This window comes from Rhinichthys klamathensis, unplaced genomic scaffold (assembly GCF_029890125.1).
Source record: "Rhinichthys klamathensis goyatoka isolate OS25496 unplaced genomic scaffold, OSU_Roscu_1.1 h1tg000108l_1, whole genome shotgun sequence".
NCBI lineage: Eukaryota > Metazoa > Chordata > Actinopteri > Cypriniformes > Leuciscidae > Rhinichthys > Rhinichthys klamathensis.
The window spans coordinates 548583-565093 of record NW_026606646.1 but is presented as its reverse complement, the minus strand read 5'-3'; the positions used below and the strand labels follow the sequence as shown (position 1 = coordinate 565093).

At 43.6% G+C, this 16511-nt stretch overlaps 2 protein-coding genes across 4 annotated transcripts in view; both read right to left on the bottom strand.

The window, feature by feature from the left end:
- The window catches only part of pkmyt1 (protein kinase, membrane associated tyrosine/threonine 1), a 176143-nt gene that overhangs the window by 19633 nt on the left and 139999 nt on the right, over positions 1–16511 (bottom strand). The gene's annotated exons all lie outside the window — the stretch shown is intronic.
- Positions 1–16511, bottom strand: part of LOC130087365 (transforming growth factor beta-1-induced transcript 1 protein-like) — a 252832-nt gene that overhangs the window by 220709 nt on the left and 15612 nt on the right. The gene's annotated exons all lie outside the window — the stretch shown is intronic.

Below are 16511 nucleotides of genomic sequence, written 5' to 3'. Positions count from 1 at the left end.
ACTTCGATGTTGTGTCACAGGATGCACACTTTAATTTTAAGCGCCACCACCTGGAATCGTCCTAAGCTCTCGTCCAGGGCCTGGGTTACACTGCCGCTGGACATGCCACCTCTGCCCAGCATGCCATGGCCATCCTGCAGGTCCATCAGGCAAAAGCTCTGAAAGAGGTGCATGAGGGTAGTGCTGAGCTGAGACTGATGCAGGAACTGCGTTCGGCAACTGATTTTGCTCTCAGAGCAACTAAAATCACGGCATGGTCTTTTGGCCTGGCAATGTCCATTTTAGTGGCATTAGAACGCCATTTCTTATCATTCTATCGTGGTTGTATCTCTCTACTAGTTTTACTCGATCTTAGTGCTGCATTTTACATATCGACTACAACATTCTTTTGAATAAACTCGAAAATTATGTTGGCATTAGTGGAATTGCATTGGCATGGTTCAAATCATAATTATCTGACCGTTATCAGTTTGTAGTAGTAAACGAAGAGATGTCATATCGATCACAAGTTCAGTATGGAGTACCACAAGGCTCAGTACTAGGATCATTGCTGTTTACTCTGTACATGCTACCCTTGGGAGATGTCATTAGGAAGCATGGTATTAGTTCCCTTTCGAATGTGAACTCGCACTGCGTCGAATGTCGCTTTGGGGAACGCCTCAGGCGTGACAGGTGTCTGAAATCACAATCAAATCACGGCAATCACATTGACTGGAGACAGCCCGTGAATCATTAATGTGAATGATTAACATGCGACCTGGAAGTATAAAAGGGCGCCTTGCAAACATGACAATATCCTTTTCGTCTTCAGGGACTGTTTTGTTTGTAACCGCTTTGAAAATCAGGTAATTATGAAATGCTTTCAGAAGTGTGCAGACCCGTGCTCAAGATCGCATGGCGCAGGTGAGCTGAGTGGTCTTCTTTAAGAGTCATTTTTGTGTGCAACTAACACTAAAATGTATCTCTCTACAGACCTCGTTCCCTGTATAGAGTTAGGGGGTCATGTGAATGTCAATGTCATAAGGTAAGGTACAAAGTTTTGTATTAGGGCCCTGAAGTCCCCATGTTAGGTGGCTAGAACGATTGAGAAGCACCAGTTGTTTGGGCTTCTTCTGTGAGTATGTGATGGCTTCCCTTGTTGTTTTATGTGTAAGATAATGCGGGGTGTGCCACCGCTCATTCTAGCTGTAAACTGTGTATATGCTTCCGGTGTTAGCCCTCGGGCTATTAGCCACCTCAGGGTAGAGTAGTTGGTCTCTCTCAAAAGGTTTTGTTTTGGAGTATAGACTGACGCTGGTGCTTCAGATAGATCTTATGTCCGGTCCACGGTCCATCTAACATTTTTTATCCTGAGTACATCGCCCCCCTGAGCTCTGTTTGGGTTTTCAGTAGGCTAAGCGGTTCTGCAGCCCCTCAAAAAAGCCCCTCCTTTCTTCGTAAGGCTGTGGCTCCTCTGAGCCCTCAGGTAGATCTATGCTTATAGGCTGGCCCTCACCAGGGCTGCCTCTGTAGCTGGCCTAGGCTACGCTAGGGATAGTGGAGGCATTCTGCTGAAGCATTTCTGCCTCTGGCCATTCACTATGTGAGTTTGGCTTCCTTCCTCCCTAGATTATAGCCTCCTCCCATATTAGGGAGTCGTTCGGCCAAGGCCCGCCCCCTTCTCTGCATTCAGGGGTGCTAAGGGTAATGCAGGTTGGTAGTCGACCCCATGGGTCTTTCAGGCAGGGTTAGGCCATCTTTCGCTCTGCGAAGAGATCGTTTGCCAGACCCTGCCGTACAGAGCTAGTATATGGAACTTGTGCCTACAGAGTTGGCTCCACTCAGCTCGCTGAGCTACAGCTCAAGCGATGGGTTGAAGGCGGTTGGCTTGCAACCAAGCTCCACTCCCCTAGGCTGGGCGCAGGGAATCCCTGTAACCTCTAGAGCCACTGGCAGGCCCGCACCCTGTTAGAATTATCAGGGGCAGATGGTGTTACTCCCCCGTTGACTCGGGGTAGTTCTGAGTACTCCATTTTCAGCTCTGTATTAATCTACCTCACACCACGATGGCTCGGGCTGAGCGGAGAGTTCTAAACTTCATTTTATTCTGTTTTTTTAATTACGCTCCCTTGTAGCCAGAGCACTGAGCTGACTCCCATGCATATAGATGGTAGGCCCCTCAATCTGGGGCCTCCACTAGGCAGAGTGGCGTATGTTGTACTCCCCTGCTTTAAGGGTTTTGCTTTGTTGCTGAGTACACTGCCTTTGGCAATGTGATTAGGTACCAGGATGCTGTAGGCGCTGTTAAACAGACCACAGCTTTTCTGCCAATGAAGGCTGCGTGGTTAGGTAGTAGGCCTCAGCAGGCCTCCTTGACCGGGCAGCCCCCAAGAGGGCTCTTTAGGCCAGCTTACCTCAGGTGGTTGGCCTTAGTAGTTCAGGTAGTAGACTCACTGATGGGTAGTAGGCCTTAACAGGGCTCCTCGGAGGTGGGTCCCAACATTGTGGGACATACATTATGGCCGCGACCAGGTAGCTAGCCTTATTAGGCCTCCTGTGGGTGGGCCCAATAATATGTTAAAATAATATGGTTCCCAACAGTGTATGTTGTAGCAGAATAGACTTGCTATCAGCTAGTAGGCCCGACCAGGCCTCCCTGATAGGCGAGTCCCCAGCAGCGGTTGGCCTTCAGGCCACCATGTAGCTCAGTCCCTGACACCTCTGGTCTGTGGTAGTTAGTCTTTTTCTTGAGAAGACTTTTAGGAGGCTGGGTTAAACAAGCCGCTCCGAGACTGGGCCCCAGGACTAGCTGGCCTTATCAGGCCGCCCTGGGACTGTCACCTGGATTCAGGGCTCATAACATCCAGTTGTTTAAATTGCTATCAGGTAGTAGGCCTAACCAGGCCTCCCTGAAGGTGAGATCCAAAATATATTGTGGCTGTCAGGTAGTAGACCTCACCAGGCCTCCCTGAAAGTGAGCTCCCACTTAATGTGGTTATCAGGTAGTAAGCCTCACCAGGCCTCCCTGAAGACTAGTTTTCCACATATGGTAAGGAAGCTAGTGGCTGCTTGCTATCAGTTTAGCTGGCCTTAACAGGCAGCTGCTGAAGGCGAGCTTGCGCCCTGGCTCGACTAAAGTGTTCATTCTCTGCTACTGGTTCCGTCCCGGAACCTCTTTTTCCTGCCTACAGCCTGGTTTGCCTACCAGGCGGACCATGTGGTCCCCTCACTGAGGGTCACTATGAGCACGGACTACTGAGTCTGGTCAGACGGTCGTAGGCCTCTCGTGCGGCCTCCCAGTTAGATCAGTTCCTGGGCCTTCTCAGGCCTCCTCAGTGCTTTGAAACATAATCACTGGGTAGATCCGTGGATCGAGCAGAGTAAACTCCCCTCGCTAGCAAGGGTTGTAAGCACTATAGTGAGTCATGCTCTCTGGGATACACCGTCTCTGATATCCGGGCCGAGTGGTTCACTGCCAGCTCCGCAGTCCCTCGGGTTGGATGCCTTACCTAAAGGCAAGTGTCCAGAGGCTCTGTCTTCAGACAGACAGGAAGTGGCCAGACTGAAATGTCTATGTAAGTGACACCAGGTCAGGCCGTCCTGGTGGCATTTCGGGCGGTACGTCCCTGAATAGTGACTGGCTGGGGTTCCTTCGGGTTCCCTAGCCACATTTCCTAGAAGGGACCCCTTCTAATTGAAGTTGTGGTCCTAGGCCTTTGAGCAGACCCAGTTAGGCCTTTCATTAACCCTCTGGGGACGGCAAACGCGCCGGCGCGTTTTGCTGTTTTTTTTTCACATAGCAGCAACATAGACTTAAAATACTCCGTCATTTATGGTCATATAAATAAAATCAATACATGATTATAAACTATAGAGGGTCTTCTTTTTTTGTGTACACTCACATTAACATCAAAACCTTGTGTTTTTTTTTAAAATAAATAAAATAAACGGTGCGCTTTCAGCTCACTCTGTCTCCGCAAAAATCTTTCTGAAACACGTCTGGAAAATGAACTGAAACTCTGCTAATACTTATCACACAAACATGAAACATACGTCTAAAGAACGCTTTAAATTTCTACTTTTAAATAAAACAATTCACATTTAAAACAAATCGTTCCCTTGGAATTATAAGGTTCTATCTGCGTTCTGAGCAGTTTTGAGATATTGAACTTTAAAGTTTTTGCATTCCATTTGACTGTGTAGAAAGAACCTTTTTATTTTCTAAATAAAAAGTTCCAAAATGTACACAACTTAAAAAAACAACATCACATAATGTAAAGAAGTGGTCACAGAATAAGAATATGTGAATAACTAAATTTTGACAAAAATATCAGATAGAACCATATAATTCCAAGGGGACGAAATATTCTCCTGCAATGTAATCTGTATGAAACTAAAGAGAAGTACAGTTTCTCCTGTCTCAGCTCATTATCGTTAATTTGTTCACACCCACTCGCAGAGCACGCTATTCATAAGATAATGTGTTGAGGCCATATGCAAAATAGATAAACGCCCCCAGGCAAATGCTGTAAACTCTGTAAACACACTATATTTTTTAGTCAGATTAAGATTCGTTTTGCGTGGCTATGAGGAATAATCCTGGGACATTTACCACAGAACAAGTGCTGGTTTCACTTCGAGGAGGAGCAACAGATTCAGCTGAGAAGTCTAAGTGTTTTATGCTTGTGCTTTGTTCTAATCGCGATATAGAATAACGTTAGTGTCTGTAAACGGAAAAATAGCATACTGTTTAAATGTGAATCATGTTTCTCTGTGTGTGTGTGTGTGTGTATGTGTATGTGTATGTGTGTGTGTGAATGAATGAATGAATGAATGAATGAATGAATGAATGAATGAATGAATGAATGAATGAATGAATGAATGAATGAATGAATGAATGAATGAATGAATGAATGAATGAATGAATGAATGAATGAATGAATGAACGCACAGATACGCACTGTTACAGACGAAATAAAAGAACATTTCGTTGACTAGTTTTGGATAAAGTTTTTCAAATCAAATAAGCATCAAATAAGCTTCAAAATAAAGACATCAAATAAGCTTTTGTTAGGAGTTTCTGCTCATATGTTAAATATATAGTATGTTTTGTCAATAAACTAATCAACTAAGATGTTTGTTCCAATGCAAGCTATATCAAAATAATGAATCCTCAACTTTGAAATATGTATGATCAAACTAAGACATTTATGGAAAAAGACAATTTTCTTTTCAAGATGTTTCCAACTCTAACTTTGAACTTTGAACTGAAATAAAACCATGTCTATATGGTGAAGGGTGTGTGATAGAAGTGTCCAGACGTATGCACCCTGTATTTTAAAGAAGAACATTTAATTATTTGCGATACATTATTCATTCACAAAGAATTCCGGGACATTATTCATGTCCCTAAAGGTTGGAGTTTTCCTCATTTTTTAAATTAAGGCATTACGATTTTTTATTCCTCTCTTTAGTCAACTTTAGCATGGGTGTGTTCACTTATTCTAAGCAGTGTGTGTGTGTGTGTGTGTTTGTGTATATAATTAAAAAGCAATTTTAACCAGAAACCAGTCCTTTGTTGTGTATCTTTGGATTATGTTGTGTTGTAAATAAATCCAAACAATCTAAAAGCCATTTTTTTTTTAAATCTCCTCATTCTTTGTGCAAGGCTCCTCGTAATGATAGGGCCTGGTAGCACCTAATAGGGCCATTATGGGAGGGTCTTTGTCTTTCTCAGGTGTGAAATGCCATACATATTAATGAGAGATCACGCCTCCTCGCATAAAGCTTTCTCAAACAAAACACGTCATACACATTCTAAAAGACTTTATTGACTTATCTGAATGAGTAGTCAGGATGATTCTCACATAGTTTTGGAGCAAATATTCTAGACTATGTGATACAATTTTCAAAAGTCTTGTGAAGAAATAATCAATATGTGTTTTGTGGCCTTATTTCAGAAACTTTTATTTTTAAGTTTTTCAATAACCATGCATAAATAATATTCTCTCAAAAATACAAACATGTACATACATGTTGCTCACATATTATGGTAGCCCCGTTTGTGCTATATAGAGTGAATTTACACCTTTGCCATTAACATGTTTATAAATACCTGAAAAAAGCACAAATGTCAGTGCATGTCAAAACATCCCAAGGGCCCCAAAAACCCCTTGGGCCCCAGAGGGTTAAACTATGTTTATGGAGGTTTCCTGTGGAACATTAGCTTGGGCTATGACCATAGGGAATGCTGTCACTGACAGCCCAGTGTGACCTGAGGGTGAGTGGTTCTAGCATTTCATTGAATTGCTTGTTCGGACAGTTGTCACTGCCATTGGGCATGCACTCCCCTTAGCATGGTGGCGTGGGTATATCGTTCCCCAAAGTGCCATTCGACGCAGTGCGAGTTCCCCTTCGAAAGGGAACGTCTCAGGTTACGACTGTAACCTATGTTCCCTGAGAACAGGGAACGAGACACTGCGTCTCCTTGCCATGCCTTGTGGCCTGCCTACCAAACAGTCCCTTCAGACGAAAGGATATTGTCATGTTTGCAAGGCGCCCTTTTATACTTCCAGGCCGCATGTTAATCATTCACATTAATGATTCACGGGCTGTCACCGGTCAATGTGATTGCCGTGATTTGATTGTGATTTCAGACACCTGTCACGCCTGAGGCGTTCCCCAAAGCGTCATTCGATGCAGTGTCTCGTTCCCTGTTCTCAAGGAAAATAGGTTACAGTCGTAACCTGAGACATTTTAACTGTCATGCTGATGATACTCAGCTGTATATTTCTTCTCGCCCTGACGAAACTTACCAATTCACAAAATGAACGGAATGCATAGCTGATATAAAAAAACTGGATGATAATTTTTTAGAAAGTAATTTCCTACTACTTAATTCTTAAAAAACAGAGATTCTATTTATTGGACCAAAATTGGCCCTGCAAGCATAATTAACAAACTACAGTTTGGACAGCTGGTCCAAAATGCAGCAGCTAGAGTTCTTACTAGAATCAGGAACTATGACCATATTAGCCCGGTTCTGTAAACACTGAATTGGCTCCCTATTACACATCGTATACATTTTAAAATATTGCTGATTACTTACAAAGCATAAATTGTTTAGCTCCCCAGTACTTGAGCGAGCTCTTAACGCATTATAGCTAGTCCTTCACGTCTATTGCAATCACAAAATTCTGGCCAGTTGATAATACCTAGAATATCAAAATCGACTGCTGCTGCCTTTTGTCACATCCATAAAAAGGCAGACCCGGTGAAAGTGTAACAAACAAACTTTTATTTAAATGCAGAGTGAGCAAAGCTGGTAGAGATGATCGATGACAGGAAATGCTGATAATGGTGAGAACTTAGCTGAATCAGAGGATTGTCCTTGATAATGATGGTGGTGATAATCAGGATGACAACGAAGAACAACAGGTAAGTACAGCGGTAGCTGGTAGCATGGGTGAGCAGTCTTGGGTCCTGAAGAAACGAGACCAGACACTGAAGTGAAGGAAGTGGTGGCTGATATAGGGAGTGTAATCATGACATGCAGGTGCAGGTGATTAGAATTCAGGTGACTGTGATCGGGTAGGCGGATTGTAGTGATCAGGTGCAGTGGGCGGAATTGATGGCTCTGTTGACTCCGTGACAGTACCCCCTCCTCCATGGTCGGCTCCTGGCGACCAGAAACTGCGACGACGGGGACTACCTAGACCCCTGGGTGCAGGACGAGTACGATGGTCATGGTGAAACTGGGTTAAAAGAGAGGGGTCAAGTACATCATCTCGAACCACCCAGGAACGTTCCTCTGGACCGTACCCCTCCCAATCGACCAGATATTCCAGTCGGTTGCCCCGTCGCCGCGAGTTGATGGACTAGACCTTGTAAATGAGGTCTTCATTGGCGACTTCAGGAGGAGGTGGTACATCAACTTCGTCGGGTTCTGTGTGAGGGGAGACAGAGGTTCAGAATAGGGTTTCAGGAGGGACACATGAAAGGATGGTGATATACGATACTGTGCAGGAAGGTTGAGCCGGTAAGTGACGTTGTTGAGCTGCCTCTGGATGGTGAAGGGACCTATATAGCGGGGACTCAGCTTACGGCAGGGCAGGCGAAGACGGATGTCACGGGTGGATAACCATACCTTTTGTCCAGGTTGATAATGCGGGGTCTCAGATCTTCGAGTGTTGGCTTGAGCTGTGTGTCTTAGCACTGCCTGCTGTAGATGTACATGAGCTGAGTCCCACACCCTCTCGCTCTGCTCGAACCAGTGGTTAACAGCTGGAACCTCCGATGGCTCGCCGGACCAGAGCAACAGGGGTGGTTGATATCCAGGATACACTGGAAAGGGGTAAGCCCGGTGGTTGACTGGTGAAGTGAGTTCTGGACTCTGCCCAGGGGAGGAACCGGCTCCAGCTGTTCTGGTTCTGGTGGCAGTATGACCTCAAGTACCTCCCGATTTCTTGGATCTTACGCTCAGTCTGGCCGTTGGTCTGAGGATGATAACCAGAGGATAAACTGATGGAGACTCCGAGGAGCTTGAAGAAGGATTGCCAGACACGGGAGATAAACTGAGGACCTCGATCAGATACGATATCTTCAGGAAGGCCGAAATGACGGAAGACATAATGGAACAGAGTTTTAGCTGCTTCGAAGGCTGTAGGCAGACCCTTAAGAGGGATCAATTTGCAGGCTTTTGAAAATCGGTCGATTATGACAAAGATACAGGTATTGGAATCAGAGGGTGGAAGGTCGGTCATGAAGTCGATTCCCAGATGGGACCAGGGGCGATGTGGAATAGGTAGAGAAACCAGTTTGCCTGCTGGCAGTCGACGAGGAGTGTTGGTGATGGCACAGACTGAGCAGCCCTTGATGTTTCGGGAGACGTCTAGGGTCATAGAAGGCCACCAGTAGCGTTGACTGAGGAGCGAGAGGGTTCGCTGGCTACCTGGGTGTCCAAAGCCCGGAGAGGTGTGAGCTGAGTCTAGAAGGGTTAGGCGACAGGATGATGGTACATAGATGCGCCCTTCTGGACCTCCTGGCGGAGCAGGTTCAGTATGTGTTGCTAGACGAATTTCTTCGTCTAGAGACCAGAGGATGGGACTTACGATCATGGCTGGAGGGAGGATGGGTACTGGAGCAGTGGATTCGAGATCAGGTTGATGAAGACGGGAGAGAGCATCGGCCTTAGAGTTCTTATGTCCAGGTCAGTAGGTGACAATGAAGTTGAATCTTGTGAAGAAGAGGGACCATCGAGCTTGACGATGATTGAGACAACGAGCTTCTCTGAGATATTCAAGATTTCTATGGTCGGTGATTACTTCAAATTTGTGGTTAGCTCCCTCCAGCCAATGTCTCCATTCCTCTAGTGCAAGCTTGATGGCAAGGAGTTCCCTATTGCCGATGTCATAATTCTGCTCCGCCGGGGACAGCTTTTTGGAGTAGAAGTAGAGATGCATCGATTGATCGGCTGGTGACCGGAATCGGCGTTTTTTTACGTGATCGGCCATGATCGGCGACCGGCCGGTCAGTCTGACATAATCCGATTTTACGCCGGTCAAATGCACTCTGGCACCGCATGATTAATATCGCGCAACATCAGCATCACACGTGCACACGGAACGCGCACATGTAGTAAACCTCGTGAATTACGGCTGTTTCACACCGCAAGCGGGAGCAGCGCGTTTTTTTTGGTTCGGCGTGCTTGTTAATCAACGAGTGCATTCACACCGGGATCCGGAGCCGCGCGTGAGCGTCGAGCAGGAGCGTCGTGTGAGCAACAGTGAAGCGCGGGTTTCGGCGCCGAGTCTATTTTAGCTGCGCTCAATTTAAGTGAAAGCACACTTTTGATGGACAAAATTAATATGATTTCATCCAAAAAGTGCCCAAAATGCACAGAATTTGCATGACTGGTGTGTTTTAACAAGAACTGAAGTAGGCTAGGCTATGTCAGAAAAGAAAATGAAGACTCAAAAATATTTATAGAAAATGTACCCATTTAAACTTGTTTTTATTATTTCCCAATCGTTTTCCTGCACATGCTCCACTTGTCCTGTTTAGCCTGGCTGGACATGTGTCAGATGAGAGCAGAACTGTTTGAGAAATATAACTTGCCATTGATGTACATGTGATTGCAATAGGCCTGTGTGTGTGTGTGTGTGTGTGTGTGTGTGTGAGAGAGAGAGAAATATCTTTATACTGCAAGGCTATATTTATATATTATTTTATTGCCATTACCTGTTTTCATACAGAAGTTTAGTTTGCTAAATATATCAAATTTTTTTAGTTGGATATTGGATGTGAAAAGGAGATGGTTCCATAACACTGCACTTTAGATGTGTGTGAATTTCCCACACCAGGAATAATTTATATAGTTCTATTTTATAGCGATTATCTGTTCAAAAAATGTTCTATGCAAAATGTTCTATTAAAGAGAAGATAGAAAATAAATATTTGTGTGTGCTGTAAAGTGGTTTGAAAAAATGAAATCGGCTATAATCGGTATCGGCAGGTCAAACTCAAGGAAAATCGGAAATCGGGATCGGCCTAGAAAATTGTAATCGGTGCATCTCTAAGTAGAAGGCGCATGGATGGAGTCGTGAGGGGTTTCCCTGCCGCTGCGAAAGGACTGCTCCCACTCCTGTAGACGAAGCATCAACTTCCACGGTGAACGGTAAATCCGGATTAGGGTGGATCAGGATGGCGAAAGCTTCCTTGAGAGTGGCGAATGCAGTGGTGGCTTCTGGGTTCCAGGACAGAGACTTGGGCCGGGTTTTGAGGAGTGAAGTCAGTGAGCTGTGAGCTGAGAAGACTGTAGTAGTGAATGAATCTACGATAGAAATTTGCAAATCCGAGGAATCTCTGAAGTTCTTTGATGGTGACAGGTTGAGGCCAGGTCTGGATGGCTTCCACCTTCCTCTGGTCCATCTGGATACCTCGTTGGTTGATGTAGCCGAGAAAGTGGACCGTGGAGGTGTGGAACTCACATTTCTCTAATTTTAAGTAGAGATGTTGTTCTCTGAGGCGCTGGAGGACCTGTTTCACATGTGGACGGTGTTCCGTTAGATTCTGGGAGAATATCAGGATATCATCGATATAGACAATGACAAATCGTTGGAGGAAATCTCGGAATATCTCATTCATGTATCCTTGGAAGACCGAAGGAGCATTGGACAGACAGTATGGCATAACCTGGTATTCGTAATGGGCTGAAGGGGTAACAAAGGCTGTCTTTTGCAAATTGCCTGCAAATTGTAGGCACTTCTAAGATCCAACTTGGAAAAAACGCAAGCACCACGTAGCTGTTCCAAGGCAGAGGGGACCAGAGGAAGGGGATAACTGTACTTAATGGTCTGTGAGTTGAGAGTCTGGTAATCCATGCATGGCCGCAAGCCTCCGTTCTTTTTAGCCACAAAAAAGAAACTGGAAGCGGCAGGGGACGTTGACGGACGAATGAAATCCTGTCGGAGTGCCTCCTTGATGTAGTCCTCCATGGCCTTCTGTTCCGGGATGGACAGAGGATAGACTCGACCCTTGGGTAGAGTCGCCCCAGGTAGCAGGTTGATGGCGCAGTCCCATGGCCTATGTGGTGGTAATTGCGTTGCCAACCGCTTGCTGAACACATCCTGGAACGCCCGGTATTCTGGAGAAATCACTATAATTTTGTTGGAATCGGGACTCTTAATGGTGGTGGAATTCAAGAAGACGAGCGAGGGATCAGAACATAAATGAGAAGGAGGACGTGGAACTTTAGTCACGGGAGACAGGCATTCTTGGTAACAGGATTTGCCCCACTGGAGAATCTCACCGGAATTCCAGTTGATCTGTGGATTATGTTGGAGCATCCACGGGCACCCCAGGATGATGTCCACGGTGGATCCTTCCAACACCAAAAAAGAAATCTCTTCAGAATGCAAGCAACCGATGTGGAGCGTCATGGTGGGGGAGAAATAACAGATGCAACCACGACCCAGCGGCTTACCCAAAATGGTGTGAATCTCTAGGTTCTGGGAGCAGCGTTTCCTCTTGACATTGAGCCTTTGTAGAAGTTGTGGGAGATGAAGTTGCTCGCTGAGCCGGAATCGATGAGAGCTTGGGCTGAAACAGTTGAACGGGATGTCACAAGATATACTGTGGTACGGATCAGAGATGCAATTCTTGGAGAAAGTTGGATGGTACTCACCGCTGGGCGTGGAGGTCGAACAGGACAGTTGGAGATGATGTGTCCTTCTCCCCCACAGTATAAACACAGATGATTTTTCCATCGGTGTAAGATGGTAAGCATCAATCTGCATGGGTTCTGGTGTTGGAAGGGCGGCAGATGGTACCAGAGGCGGAGGATGCAAAGTGGGTTGGAATATAGAGCAAGCAGAATGGTGTTGAGCAACTCGGATGGATTTCTGGATAAAGTTCTCTAATCCCATACTGTCATAATGAATGACCATTAATTGTCGGACCTTAGGATCTAACCCTTGACGATAGGCAGTGAGGAGGGCAGGTTCATGCCACAGCGAGTGTACGGAATTGTAAGGCATAGGAACTCACCGAATGATTACCTTGTTGAAGGGGAAAAAGTTGATCATGGACGGATAGCTGTGAAATGGTTTGACCAAAAACTTCTTTGAAGTGTGTAAAGAATGCTGACAATGACTTGGTAACGGGAACATCGGCTTGCCATAGCGATTGAGCCCACTGAAGAGCACGACCGGAGGGAAGAGATATCATAAACGCAATGCGTGCTCGATAGGTGGTGTAGAGGTGAGGTTGCATCTCGAAATGTATATTTCACTGTAGAATAAACCCGCTGCAATCCTCCGCCTCGCCGCTGTATGTCGCAGGTCGGGCCATGGGACTGGCAGAGGCAGCAGGTGAAGAAGAGGTGGGTGGTGGAGGAAGTGCATGACGAACAGCGTTCACCAATTCAGCGAAGGAATCCGTGGCAGCGGCGCTCGTGCTCTGCATGTTGGTGGTCTGGTCTTCTGTCACATCCATAAGAAGGCAGACAAGGTGAAAGTGTAACAAACAAACTTTCATTTAAATGCAGAGTGAGCAAAGCTGGTAGAGATGATCGATGACAGGAAATGCTGATAATGGTGAGAACTTAGCTGAATCAGAGGATTGTCCTTGATAATGATGATGATGGTGGTGATAATCAGGATGACGACGATGAACAGAGACAACGAAGAACAAAAGGTAAGTACAGCGGTAGCTGGTAGCATGGGTGAGCAGTCTTGGGTCCTGACGAGACGAGACCAGACACTGAAGTGAAGGAAGTGGTGGCTGATATAGGGAGTGTAATCATGACGTGCAGGTGCAGGTGATTAGAATTCAGGTGACTGTGATCGGTTAGGCGGATTGTAGTGATCAGGTGCAGTGGGCGGAAGTGATGGCTCTGTTGACTCCGTGACACCTTTTCCTATTTACTAGCACTTAAACTTGGGAACAGTCTTCCTAACATTGTCCGGGAAGCAGACACACTCTGTCAGTTTAAATCTAGACTAAAAACACATCTCTATACCTATAGACTAAACACGTAATATGCATATGCCTATGCATGCTGTTTTCACAGATTTTACGTTTTTAAGTTTACACGGAGATGATAACTTTCTTTCTGCATTCATTTTGAGATTAAATGTGAAATTTTTACAATATAAAATGTATTAAAAAAATTTAATTTTAGGGTAATCAAAACGATTAATAAATCGTTATTAATTGCAGAAAAAAAATGTGATTAATTAGTTACTTTTTTAATCGATTGATATACACTTCAAAAGTTTTGGATTGGTAAGATTTTTGATGTTTTTAAAAGAAGTATCTTCTGTTCACCAAGGCTGCATTTATTTTATTAAAAATACACAAAAAAAAACAGTAATATTGTTAAATATTATGACAATTTAGAATAACTGTTTTCTATTTTAATATATTTTAAAATTTAATTTATTCCTGTGATCAAAGCTGAATTTTCAGCATCATTACTCCAGTCTTCAGTGTCACATGATTCTTCAGAAATTATTCTAATATGTGGATTTGATGCTCAAAAATCATTCATTATTATTATCAATGTTGAAAACAGTTGTGCACAAATTGTTTTCAGGATTCTTTGATGAATAGAAAGTTCAAAAGAACAGCATTTATTTCAAATAGAATATTTTGTAACATTATAAATGTATTTACTGGAACTTTTAATCAATTTAATTCATCCTTGATGAATAAAAGTATTGATTTATTTTCTTTCCCCCAAAAATAAAATAAAAATTCTTACTGACCCCAAACTTTTGAACGGCAGTGTTTAATGTTACAAAAGCTTTCTATTTCAGATAAATGCTGTTCTTTTGAACTTTCTATTCATCAAAGAATCCTGAAATAAGCGCCCTACCACCTGTCCGCTTGATCCTATTCCCAGTAATCTACTTCAAGCCATTTCTTCCTCAGTTGTACCCACACTCACGCACATCATAAACACCTCTCTTCACACTGGTACCTTTCCCACAGCTTTTAAGCAGGCTCGGGTAACCCCACTGCTTAAGAAAGCCACTCTAAATCCAGCACATCTGGAAAATTACAGACCGGTATCGCTTCTTCCATTCATCGCGAAAACACTTGAACGAGTTGTTTTCAACCAGATCTCTTCCTTTCTTACACAGAACAATCTCTTTATACAACAATCAGTCACTAGCCGCGTTTCCATTACCCTTCAAATTGCGCAAATTGAAATTGCGAATTGAAATTACGCTCAATGGAAACACGTCAATTTCGCAAAAACTCCCATTTATCGCAAAAAAGTTTTTACGCTCGCATGAGGAGGTTTTTCAGGCAATTCGAAAAAGGAATATTTCGCAAAACTGCAATGGAAACAGTTTTTGCGCATTTACAGTCACCTGACTTAGAATACGCGGTGTGTTTGGGGTCCGTGGTATACGCAAATAATAATAGGCTAATAATTATAATCCTTATTATAACATTTATTAGGCTACATATTTAGAAGATGCTTTTATCCAAAAAAAAAGGAACAAAGCAATTAGTCAAATGTCATTCATAATGGTTTGACAATAATAATACAGGGCTAAGATTATCACAAATAAACACAAGATTTTGACGCATATCCAAGTGTTTGTGCAGAGTGTGGAGCGCGCTGCAGGCAGGGAGACGCGGGCGCGAACACTTGCGTTTTCCTATCAACAGTGGAAACAACTTAAAATACTCTATAATTTCTGGTCATACAGAAAATAATAATACATTATTCGCGCAACTATGCTTTTATTTGTGTAAACTCACAATAACAAGAAAACGTTGTGCTTTTGTAAAATAAAAGAAAACAATCATGCGCGCTTTCATGATCTCCGTGAACTGTAGCGCGAGAACTGAAACAAAGTATAGCCTATGTAGGCTAAAGCTTGAAATTTCCACTTTAAAACGAACAAATTCGAATCGAAAGCTAATACCTTCTGATTATGTAATCCGTATGAAAGGTGCATTTCTCTCTAAAGGTGCATTCGCGCGGCGCGCCTCAGCGGAGATGGAGATATGTTTTTAGCCGACACTAATTTAGAAAACAATAGTTTATTAATAAAATTAAAATGCCTCGTTATTCTTTCAGACACATTTATTGTCATTAGCCTATAACTCACCTAAAGACACCTTTCTGTAGGCTGTGGTTCCAGAGACATAGGCCTAAATATGGCTCTTCTCATTCAGCACTGCGGGAAAAATGTAATTTTCAGGTTCTAATTTGGCCTTAGAAAACCATTAAAATCTACTTCTTTTTTTTGTATTAAGTTATGAATATTTTAAATGTTTAATAAAGGGGCAAAAAGTCATAAACAAACATCTTAAATTTAGTCTTTTTTTTTTTTTGCGCAGCATTTGTGTACAGTTCAAATTTAAAAAAAATTGGTGTTCAACTTTGCATTTAAAAAAAACAACCACCGTTCATTTTACGTTTTGCAATACGGGTTAAATAAGGAAAAACGAATGGACACAAATGTACACTGACCGTTTGTACTTTGGACAGAGTTCTTTATTAAATTCATAAAAGAAACAATAGGCTACAGGAATACTGGATTCTAAACCTCAAAGAAATGCCACAATCAGACCTCGGAGCAGAAATGAGGGAGAAACACCCAGAAACTCCTTATGCCGTTCGCAGTATACGGGTCTTTCCCTGCCATTAATGCTTGGATAACACACCACGTCTCCTTCTATTAATAATAATGTCTATTGTGGTGGTGGCTGTGATTTAGGGATATAGGCTATAAACCTACCCGTTGATGTTTAAATGACTTATCGCGAGAGGGAAAAAAGGACGTTGTAGTCGCATAACATCAGTAAATGGAAACGCCGTCATTTCGCAATAGTTTTTTATCGACATTTAGAAAAAATCGCAAAAGTTTTGCGCAAATCTGTAATGGAAACGCGCTAAGTGATTGTTGTATAAAGTGAGCGGACACTCAACTGAGACTGCTCTGCTCTCAGTAATTGAAGCTCTGAGACTGGCAAAATCCTCAGTTCTCATCTGGATCTGTCTGCTGCCT